The sequence below is a fragment of the Dendrobates tinctorius genome, unplaced genomic scaffold (assembly GCF_039654945.1).
Source record: "Dendrobates tinctorius isolate UK_male_01 unplaced genomic scaffold, ASM3965494v1 ptg000126l, whole genome shotgun sequence".
Classification (NCBI taxonomy): Eukaryota; Metazoa; Chordata; class Amphibia; order Anura; family Dendrobatidae; genus Dendrobates; species Dendrobates tinctorius.
Window position 1 is genome coordinate 13,872,738 of NW_027361794.1, and position 10,133 is coordinate 13,882,870.

The 10,133-nt window shown below is 45.3% G+C and overlaps 1 protein-coding gene across 1 annotated transcript in view; it reads right to left on the reverse strand.

Moving 5' to 3' along the window:
• Positions 1-10,133, reverse strand: part of LOC141047339 (uncharacterized) — a 944,519-nt gene that overhangs the window by 393,771 nt on the left and 540,615 nt on the right.

The window sequence follows — 10,133 nt, forward strand, 5'->3', positions numbered from 1 at the left end:
TGGAGCCTGAATCAAATAGTACCTAGTGAAGGAAATAACTAGCCGTAAAAATTGGTCCAAAGCAATGAAAGTACAGATTCCGGTATGGAAGAGGTTACAGGCTCACCTGGGTGGGTGGGGGTGCCATGCAGACATCAGCGACCCAGAATCCACTGTTGGTCAGCTGTGTGTGAACATGTGGGGGGCTCTGTATAAATGAGGAAGGGGCGGGACTAACAATTTGCTAGGACCAATGGCAGTCAGTAGGAAGTGAGGGCAGTGAGAGCTTGTGTTCCACATGCGTTCCAGCAGCCATATTGGAGCCCAATAATGAATAAGAGAATTTCCTGTATTCAATGTGAGGTCTCGGAGGCAGAATGTGTTCCAGCGGCCATCTTAGAAGTGCAGAAGTACTCTGAGGCTCATTACAGCGATCCATTAGAGTAGGAGAGGTGGTGGCTACTATTCACTATTCAGTGTGGAGAATGGTGATAAATGAAGAGGAGAGTCAGAGGACAAGGACCCAAACGGAACACATAGTCAATATAGGCGTCTCTGAAAAATGATAAGAGACAATTAGTAATCGGAATGCAATAGAATAATACCAGGAAATATACAAAATCAGGAAAATATGCAACATCAGGAAAATATATGGAAAACAGGTAATTGATTAACAGTATGCATTAGACAAATGCTAGTAAATCATAATCGCGGTTTAATCCGCGTGGTGTTAATGTACCCAACGCGTGAATCCAATACGCTTCACGCATTTGGAGGGTTTTTATGCGGTCACCCCTCCTCCTAGGTGGTGCTGCCTGTTAAATTACCTGGAAACGAAGTTGCTGTGCCACGCTGCTGTAGAAAAAATTTGCTTTCAAATATAAAAAAATTAGAAGTGAGGACCAAGGTTAAAACGTCAATACAGAGGTTGGTATGTTCAATGGGCATGTCAGATGTTAAAAGGAGTTTCCTGATAGAGTCAATACCCTCTTTATGAGGAATAGAAGTATAGAGGTCTTTGACATCAAATGATACTAGGTAGGATGCCCTGGGAATAGGACCTAGATGTTTAATGGCTTCAAGAAAAGCTTGAGTGTCAAGTAAGTAAGATGGTGTCAGCTGAATCAAAGGTGTGAGGATCTTCTCAAGAAAAATGGATAGTGGTGATAAAATGGATTGTGTTGAGGCCACGATTGGTCTCCCTGTTGTTTGTTCCAAATTCTTATGAATTTTGGGTAAAATATAGAAGGCCGGAACAATAGGATGGCTATTGGTTAAGAATTCACAGGTCTTGCTATCTAAAACAACCAAAAGTGAATACTTAGATAGGATATCAGAGATGGCTTGGCGGACAGTGGAAGTGGGATCTCTCTGGAGTTCAGCATACACTGAGGTATCACTAAGTTGCCGATTTATTTCAGAGACATAATAGGTTGTGTCCATGACTACAATTGCTCCCCCTTTGTCAGCCGGTTTAATAGTCAGGGTCTGATCCTCCTGTAAGGAGCGTAAAGCCTGTCTATCAACTGCTGAGTGATTAGGAGTATAATGTAGACGGCCCAGGTCAATGTCTTTACATAAACTCATAAAAGAATAAATAGTGAAGCCAATAAAGGTTTCCAGGGCATGCGAGCCATGTGGTGGCCTAAAATGGCTCTTGTTTTTGAGGCCTAAGCCTGCTGCTGTCAGAAGTAGGGTATCTGAAACTGATGTGTTAGGACCACTGATGGGGGGGACGGTGTGATGAATGAGTCACCGAAGGAGGAAAAAACAAAAATACAAGCTAAGTCCAGAAAACCGGAGAGGTTGGTAGCTATCGGATTGCAGACCCCTGATCCTAGCCACAACAACTAACAGTAGCCGTGGGGGGTTCCTACGATGCCCTAGACCCCTCAATCACAGCCGGAGAACTAAATAGGCCTAAAGAACGAAAGGGGAAATCTAAACTGCCCCAGAGCAGACCCCAAAGCAATAGGCAGCCCCCAACATATAATGACGGTGAAGCAAGATGAAAACACTAACACAGATAGAAAGATAGGTTGAGCAAATGATGGGGCCCAAGCTAACCAAAAAGGACAGGATAGAAAAGCTGCTGGCTGCAATCCGCAAAAAACCCTACCAGAAAATGTCCCAACCGTCTGATAGGAAAAACAGGCCCTGAAGTCGCTAGGACTTCAAAATGACTATATCAGCACTCAGGTAAATTCTGAAGACAGAGCAAAGAGACGAACTGATCAGAGACAAAAATGGAACTCAGCACACCCCCGACCGGGGATGGCTGAATTCCAAAAAAACAAGGTAAACAAAACAAAACTAATAAGTTCAATAGCAGAGCAAAAACTTATCTTTGGGAAGCAGGAATCAGACTGGTCTCCAAGAATCCAGCAGAGAAATCACCAGCGACTCAGAAGGGCGTCGGCTGCCTTATATCCAGTCAGCAGTTCCTGTTACCCAGTCATCATCTACCAGATCAGGTGTTTGGTAATCAGCCTCACTACCTTCCTTCACCAGAAGAGGGAGTTCATCAGACATCGACGGTGAAGGGGAAAATGAACTCACAACAGGACGGGTTTTGAAAAATGGACTTTGAGTCTGAGAAGGCAATAACATCTCTGTAGATCCATCTCCAGGTCAAAGGGCCTACAAAGATAGGAGGGGCAATAAGAGAGACCTTTCTGTAAAATATTACATTCTGCAATGCCCAAGGTTTTTGATGAAATATTTACCACCAGTGGCCAGGTACCTGGGATCGTGTCATACGAGATTGGTCCATGTTTCTGTCTGTGTCCATGTAAGCGCCTCATCCTCTTCTTCGGGGCTGGCGTCTTCTCTGTCCTAAAAAATGGGAAGTGGATGGCAAGTCTCGTTTCTCTTGTTCCGAACCAGAAGAGGTGAGGTCGGTAGAAGATCTGAAGCCGGGTCTGGTAGAAGGCTGAAGAGAGGCAAATTTGTCGCGCCATCGGTAAACTCTATCCAACTCATAATCTTCGGTGTCCCTAATGAATTTAAACCTAGGGCGTAGCGGGACTCTAAGTCCCCTAGGAATTCTTTTTACTTTAAGGTATTCAGTTAAGGTTGCACAATGTAATTCTATATTTCCTTCACTAGGTACTATTTGATTCAGGCTCCATGCCCAGCGCCTAGTGCATGACCAGGCACATTTAAAGTAGTAGGCCTCCTTTTTCATCTTTTTCACTATGCCCTCCAATTTATGTATATTTAGTCTGGTGTCCTTAACTCCGCTTATTTACGGTTTTAGACTATGGTGTCACTTCTATTATCGCACTGAATGTGATTAACTACTATACTGCAGTCTGGTATGTCTCTTTCTTTCTTTTTTTGTTTTCTTTTGTGCAATGTAATGGTAGTTTCATGCCACATTAGGCGTATCTGACTGTTCAATTCTAACATGATCTTATGTCTAGATATTACCTTGTCATTCTAGATTGCCCAATCCTGTATATACTTCATTTTATTTGTTTTTGCTGTAATTTTCATTGATATATTCTCATTGTCAATTATATGCTGTATATATTTTTTTCACTTATAGTTACTGATGAAGGCCAGTGAGGCCGAAACGTCTATTATTTTCTGGCTGCATTAAAAAATCCAAAAAAATATTCTAGAAGTTGAGTGCCAAGTTTTCTTTATTATATCAACGCCAACTGTCCAGAGAAGAAGAACCCCCCAGCAAAGGCCTCCGGGCCTAACGCATCCGTTCTTTTGGTGGGTGGGGTGGTTGGGAGAGCCGAGGACAATGTGGAGCACATCTGCGTGGGGGCCCATCTGCTAGAAGCCTCAAGGACACCGGGGCTGAACGAACCCTCATCTGACCTGAACTGGCGGCCACTGAAGAGATGATTCCAGGAAAAAAAACCCTAACTGTCACCGGAATTGGGGGCGCCCGCTGCCCCTTACCGATGGCCCGGGTTTTCATTGATTGGGGTTTTGGGAGCGGGGTGAAGGAAGTGGGGGTGTCTGAAAACCTGGCCACTGACGTTTTATTGTGGACTGATTTGGGGAGGATGGTTGCATATTACGTCCCTGGCACCCCTCCCCAGTCTGATAATAAGGGTAATGCTAACACTGATGTTATTGATGATGGAAAACTGAATGTGTTACCTGATAATGCTTTATCTAGCAATGATGCATCTGATAACCATTATTTCCTTAGGAATGTTGCTGATAATGATGTAAATGTGCCAGCTGAACCGGATAACCATTTTTTCTGAAAAGGTTGATGTGTCCACAGGTGCAGGAGTGCTCAGCCTCGTCGCTCTGCGGAGTGAGACGGCTGAGGAACCCCTAGCAGGAGCAAGCATCGATGCTAAAGGAAATGGGGAGATGCATGGGAACCGTGAGGAAGGTGATGCCATGCAACTGACTAGTGCCACCGAGGAAGGCAACTGGCCCAAAAGTAGCACTGCTCCTGAAGTGTTGGGGGTGGATGGGGAGGTAGAGCCAATAGCAGCACCAGTAGATGGGTCTGTAGAAATCGCAGGAGAGACAGCCTATGTAGCCGCTGTCACCCGCAGTCAGAGTGTCCGGAACGCAGGTAACGCCCTGCCTTCTGGACCCTCCTCCGCCACAGGAGAGACTGCACCAGAGGTGGACCCAGAGCAGGTCCCAGAGGGTCCCAGTGAGGGGACCTTGACGTCACTTCTGGCTGCCTACAGCCAGGAGTTCCAGGCCGCTCTGCACTCAGATGCGAGCCTGGAGAAATTGAGTTACCTCGCCGACGCCCACCTCCATGACTGATAGGGAGAGGGTGTTCTGGGAACGAGGAAGGTTGTACCGGGAGACAGTACCCAGAGAATCCCAAAAGGAGTGGTTGAGGGAAAGACAGCTGGTCGTCCCCTATCAATTCAGGGGTTAGCTGTTGTGGATTGCCCATGAGATTCCACTTGCTGGACACTTGGGGGTCAGCAAAACTAAGGCCTGACTGTCTCAACACTTCTATTGGCCCAAGATGGGGACAGATGTAACCAACTGCTGCAGCTCCTGTATCACCTGCCAAACTTAACGTCCAAACTATGGAACTTTTCTTCCCCTGGATTCTTTGGATTATCGCAGAAAGATGGAAGGATAATCTCCTGACCCCGATGGAGATCTGACACTACCTTAGGCAGATAAGCGGGGTCTGTTCTTAGCACCATCTGTTCTTAGCACCACCCTGTCCTGAAAAACTTGTGTGTAGGGTGGGTTCACTGAGAGAGCCTGCATGTCGCTTATTCTACGGGCTGATGTAAGGGCCTCTAAAATGATCGTTTTTAGGGTCAGAAATTTTATGGGGAGATGATGTAATGGCTCATATGGTTCTTTTGTAAAAGCCTCTAGTACTAGGTTTAAATCCCAGGGAGCTATCCTGGGTATTGGAATAGGTTTAGCCCTATGACATGATTTGATGAATCTGGCTATCCATCTATTTGCTGCCAAGTTGCAGTTATAGAGCGCCCCTAGTGCAGACACCAGAACCTTAAGCGTATTTACCGCTAACCCCAGCTGTAATCCTTGTAAAAACTCCAGGATGGCACTAATCGGGGGTTCTTGTTCTAACGGCTTACCTAGGAACTGTAGGAACTTATTCCATGTTCTGCCGTAGATATTAGTCGTCACCGGTTTCCTACTTTTAAGCAGGGTGGCCACCAACCCAGGAGAGAAACCTTTACCCCTTAAAAGCGACCATTCAAATTCCACGCCGTCAGATGGAATCCCTTGACTTGCGCATGGAATATCGGGCCCTGGGCTAGAAGGTCTGGGATTTCTGGCAGAACCCATGGATCGGAGAGGGACATTCTTCGCAGTAGAGCAAACCAGGGCCTTTTTGGCCAAAATGGGGCTATTAGAATTACTCTGGCCTGATCGCTCCTGATCTTCTTGACCACTGTTGGGATCAGACCAACTGGGGGGAACGCATAGGTCAGCTTAAAGTTCCACTGAATGTGCAAAGAGTCCACTGCCCATGGATCTTCCCTCGGGTTTAGAGAGCAAAACCTTTGTGTTTGCCTGTTGTGTTTGTTGGCAAAGAGGTCTTTCACTGGTTCCCCCCAAAGCTGCATTATTTTTTGAAAAATGGACCGATTTAGGACCCATTCTCCCTGCCTCAGAGTACTGCGGCTTAGGAAATCGGCCTCTATGTTTTCTGCCCCTTTTATGTGTAAGGCTGTTAAGGAGTGTAAGTGTTGCTCCGCCTTGCCCACGATGTCGCCTGCTGCTTTCATTAGGGAGTGTGCTCTTGTCCCTCCTTGGTGGTTGATGTATGCCACCGTCACCTTGTTGTCCGACATGATGCGGACATTGCAGCCACTGAGCTGGGGAAAAAAGTGGGTTAGGGCTTTGTTCACTGCCCACAATTCTCTCAGATTGGAGGATGCCCTCCTTTCTTGAGGTGTCCAGGACCCCTGGCCTACGTGACCCCTTAGGTGTGCCCCCCACTCCAAGGAGCTTACGTCCGTTAGAATCACGTCTGTCACTTGTTTGTCCCAGGGTATTCCTGCGGCCAAGTTTGTACTGTCCAGCCACCAGTTGAGAGAGTCTCTGGTCTCTAATGAAAGCTATAGACCTCCTTCTAAATGCCCTCTTAGCTATCTTTGTGCTGCTAGTATCTCCCACTGGAGTTGACGGGTGTGAAATTGAGCCCATCTGACCGCTGGAATACAGGATGTCAGGGTGCCTAGTAGAGACATCGCTTTCCTCAACGTCATCTGAGGTTGGTTTCGGGCAGACAAGGCCATATTCCGCACCTTCTCTATTTTGGCCTCCGGAAGCAGACACACCTGCTGTTCTGAGTCCAGGATAAATCCTAGGAAGGTCTGTTGCTTTAGGGGTTCTAGTTTTGACTTTTTGAAATTTATTATCCACCCCAATTCTTGTAAGGTGTCGGTCACCTGGCTTAACTGCGTAGTACATTGGTTCTCTGAGTTGTCCACTATGAGGAAATCGTCCAGGTAGGGTATTATGACTGTAACGTGAATCCGGAGGAAAGCTGTTACCTCCGCTATGACCTTGGTGAAAACTCTCAGGGCTATGGATATACCAAACGGGAGAGCTCTGAACTGGAAATGCTTCAGTATGCCTTGGATATAGAGTGCTACCCTCAAGTATTTCTGGTAATCTGGATGGATATGGATATGATAATATGCGTCCTTCAGATCGACTACAGCCATAAAGCAATCTTGATGTAGTAGCTTTATGGCTGTAGTCACCGACTCCATTTTGAAGGTCTGATTCCCTATCCACCGATTGATTCCTCTGAGGTTTATAATTGTCCTGAACGATTGGTCCGGTTTCTTGATAAAAAAAATAGTGATGAATAGAAACCTCTTCCCTTCTGTGTGTCTGGGACTTCGTAAAGGACCTATTTGTTTATTAGGTTCAGGATCTCCGCTTCCAAGGACAACTGTTCTTCGGACGCTTTTCTGATAGGGGTAACCACGAACACGGCTTTCGGCTGGTGAACAAAGGGGATTCTCAGGCCTTCTCTTAAGACGCTTAGGATCCAGATATTGGAGATCTTTCCCCAGGCCTGGGTCAAAAGGTGTGGGTGATGGTCCCCGTACCAACGTATAAGCTTCAGGCAGCCTGGGAAGGTCCATATGTCATCCACCAACAGCTCAACTCAGCCACCTACATGGTCACGCTTGACCACGCTTAGGGTATTGGCAAGGCCTTTCACGTCAATATGATGAAGGTTCACGAACATGAAGCCTACGTCCTACAAGTCTGCAACCTGCCCGAGGATGGCATAACCTGCTGCACCTCCTCAGAGATCCCATAAGGTTTTCGCCGTAGTGGGGCATGATTCCCGGTGTCCACCTCGTGGACAGCTAACTGAGTCCTTCCAGGTCGGTTGGAGAACACGGCCCGGAAGGATTCCAGCATGACTGTACTTTAGGACCTCTGCAGGACTCATTATTTTTATGGGCCTGCAACTTATAGGCATTTTTTGCACACCTATATGTCTCTTATTGTAGAGATATCTCAAGCCTCATTTTAAGAGGCTCCAGTGGCTTATATATAAGCTCCATATAAATTTTCTTCTTCTTTATATCCATCTGTTTACTTTTGGAGGTTTCATCATTTCTCCAGAGGCACTATATTATATGGATTACTTTGACAGCCTATATTGGGATCTGCAGGCTATTTATTGTGATATATACTATCTTGCTTGCTTTTTACCCCAATAATCAAGGTCTGTGTATTTATGGCTGCTTGTAATGAGTTCACTTAACTGTTCTCTATGGTAGGCAAATTACTTGCTCTTTGTACTTAATGCCTTGTCATGTTACATTATTATGTCTACTACATGGTGTATGTAGGTCTTATTTTATGCATATATTTGCATCTTTATGCATTATTATATAGTGTGCCTTTGCCCAGCATATTGGAGGAGGTGAGCATTAGGTTCTGATTTTAGAACCTCTTTCTCTGGAGTGTCATATATGGCTAATTTGTTTTGGCATTTTAATTGTTTTTAATTTAATTCTTGTCACTCATGTGTTTTCTTTCTTTGTATGCTAATAAAATTTACTATTTTCATATATTATGTTGTACTTCTGATTTTGGGGTTGATCGCGTCCATTATACACACTTCTTTTTCTCCATTTTTTTGTTCTGTCTGGTTATGTGTGTAGTCAGCAGTCCCCCTTAGATATTCGATAGTGCCCTCAAGCTTTTTGTCTCTTGTCCAAAAGGGGAGGTGTCACAATAATGTAAATATTATGGTTTTCCTTATTAACACACCTTTCCAGAACTTTCTGCAACATTCATAGCTGCACAGAGACAAGCGTCCCTGACCCCCCATCTGTCAGCAGGCTGTACTCCCAAGCTCACTTTATTCCTCTGCCTGTAACATGACCTTCCTTACTCAACCCTCCCGAAAGAATGTGTTAAATTAGCAGAGAGAACTTGTCTCCAACATGTGCTCTATGGCTTAAATGGATTGGATTTAGAATGTAACCATTCGGCATTACTCGACGCCAGTTTATGTTAGGAATATGAAAATTACATATTTTGGACCGGCAATACTTAATATACACCACAGCGCCTTTTGCTAAACTCTAGCACCAGCAGAATCCGAGAAATTGATTTCTCCTGAACTGAGGTGAATAGACAGTCCTTGTTTAGAGTCGATAGGAAGCTAATTCCAAGACAAGATGAGTGATGGTTCTGCCGTTATTCTGCTAGGTTCTCCAGCCCAGTTATGTAGTTTCAAAGTATTCTTAACCAAGCTGCAACTCAGAGAAAAGGGGAGGGCGTTGGTAACAACCCCTTTAGTGATGTCAGAAGCCCAGAGGTATAAGTTACTGTCAGTCAGTTGGTGCCTTGGAAGCTGTCATACCAAGAACCTCTGATGCATTTTGATGTATCGCCCCTCCCCCCAACAGCCTGGTCAGCCTGAAATGATCTAAGCAAAATGTGAGTGTTTCTTCTTCTTATTCCCTGTTATTTTGTAATTGCCTTGTACATACTTTAATTGTCTCATATTGTAAAATCTTTTTATACCTTTTGTAAACACTGCCTACCTTTTGGGAGTAAAATATAAAATTACTAGTTTCGGTTCTCCTTGCCTTATAACGAATTTGCACGTTATTCGAAGTTAATTACGCTACTAATTTGGGTTGGCTTCGGACCCCTCTACTGAGGAATCGGAGCTGGTGGCAGCGAAGTGTGTTCTGGGCTAGTTGGGTAACGCTGGCAGTGACGGAACAGGTTTTATAAGCTTATTGTCTGGCTGCGGCTAGGAGCATTTATAATTCCCTCTTTGCAGTGCACCTAACAGCCAGTCCACATTGAAGCAGGCCCATCCGGGGAACAATTATCCTAGGTGCAGTTCCCTGACTGACCTGAGGGTAAGGGGGGCACCAGAGAGCTGCGAGCTCCAAAGCGGAACCGAAAGTGGGATATTGTTGGCAGCAGTGGGATAACTAAAATAAGCCCCCGCGGTAAATTGATAGGTCAATAGACTGGTTTGCTGTTTTTCCATCACATTTGGTGGCAGCGGTGGGATAACTAAGATAAGCTCCCTGCGAATGTGATAGTCGTGTGTCGGCAAATCGTCCCTCCTGTCCCTGACAGTGGGGTATATGTTTTATCTATTAGTCACCTTCTGACTAACCTTCAGGGGATGAACTATGGGTATAGTTTTACATCTG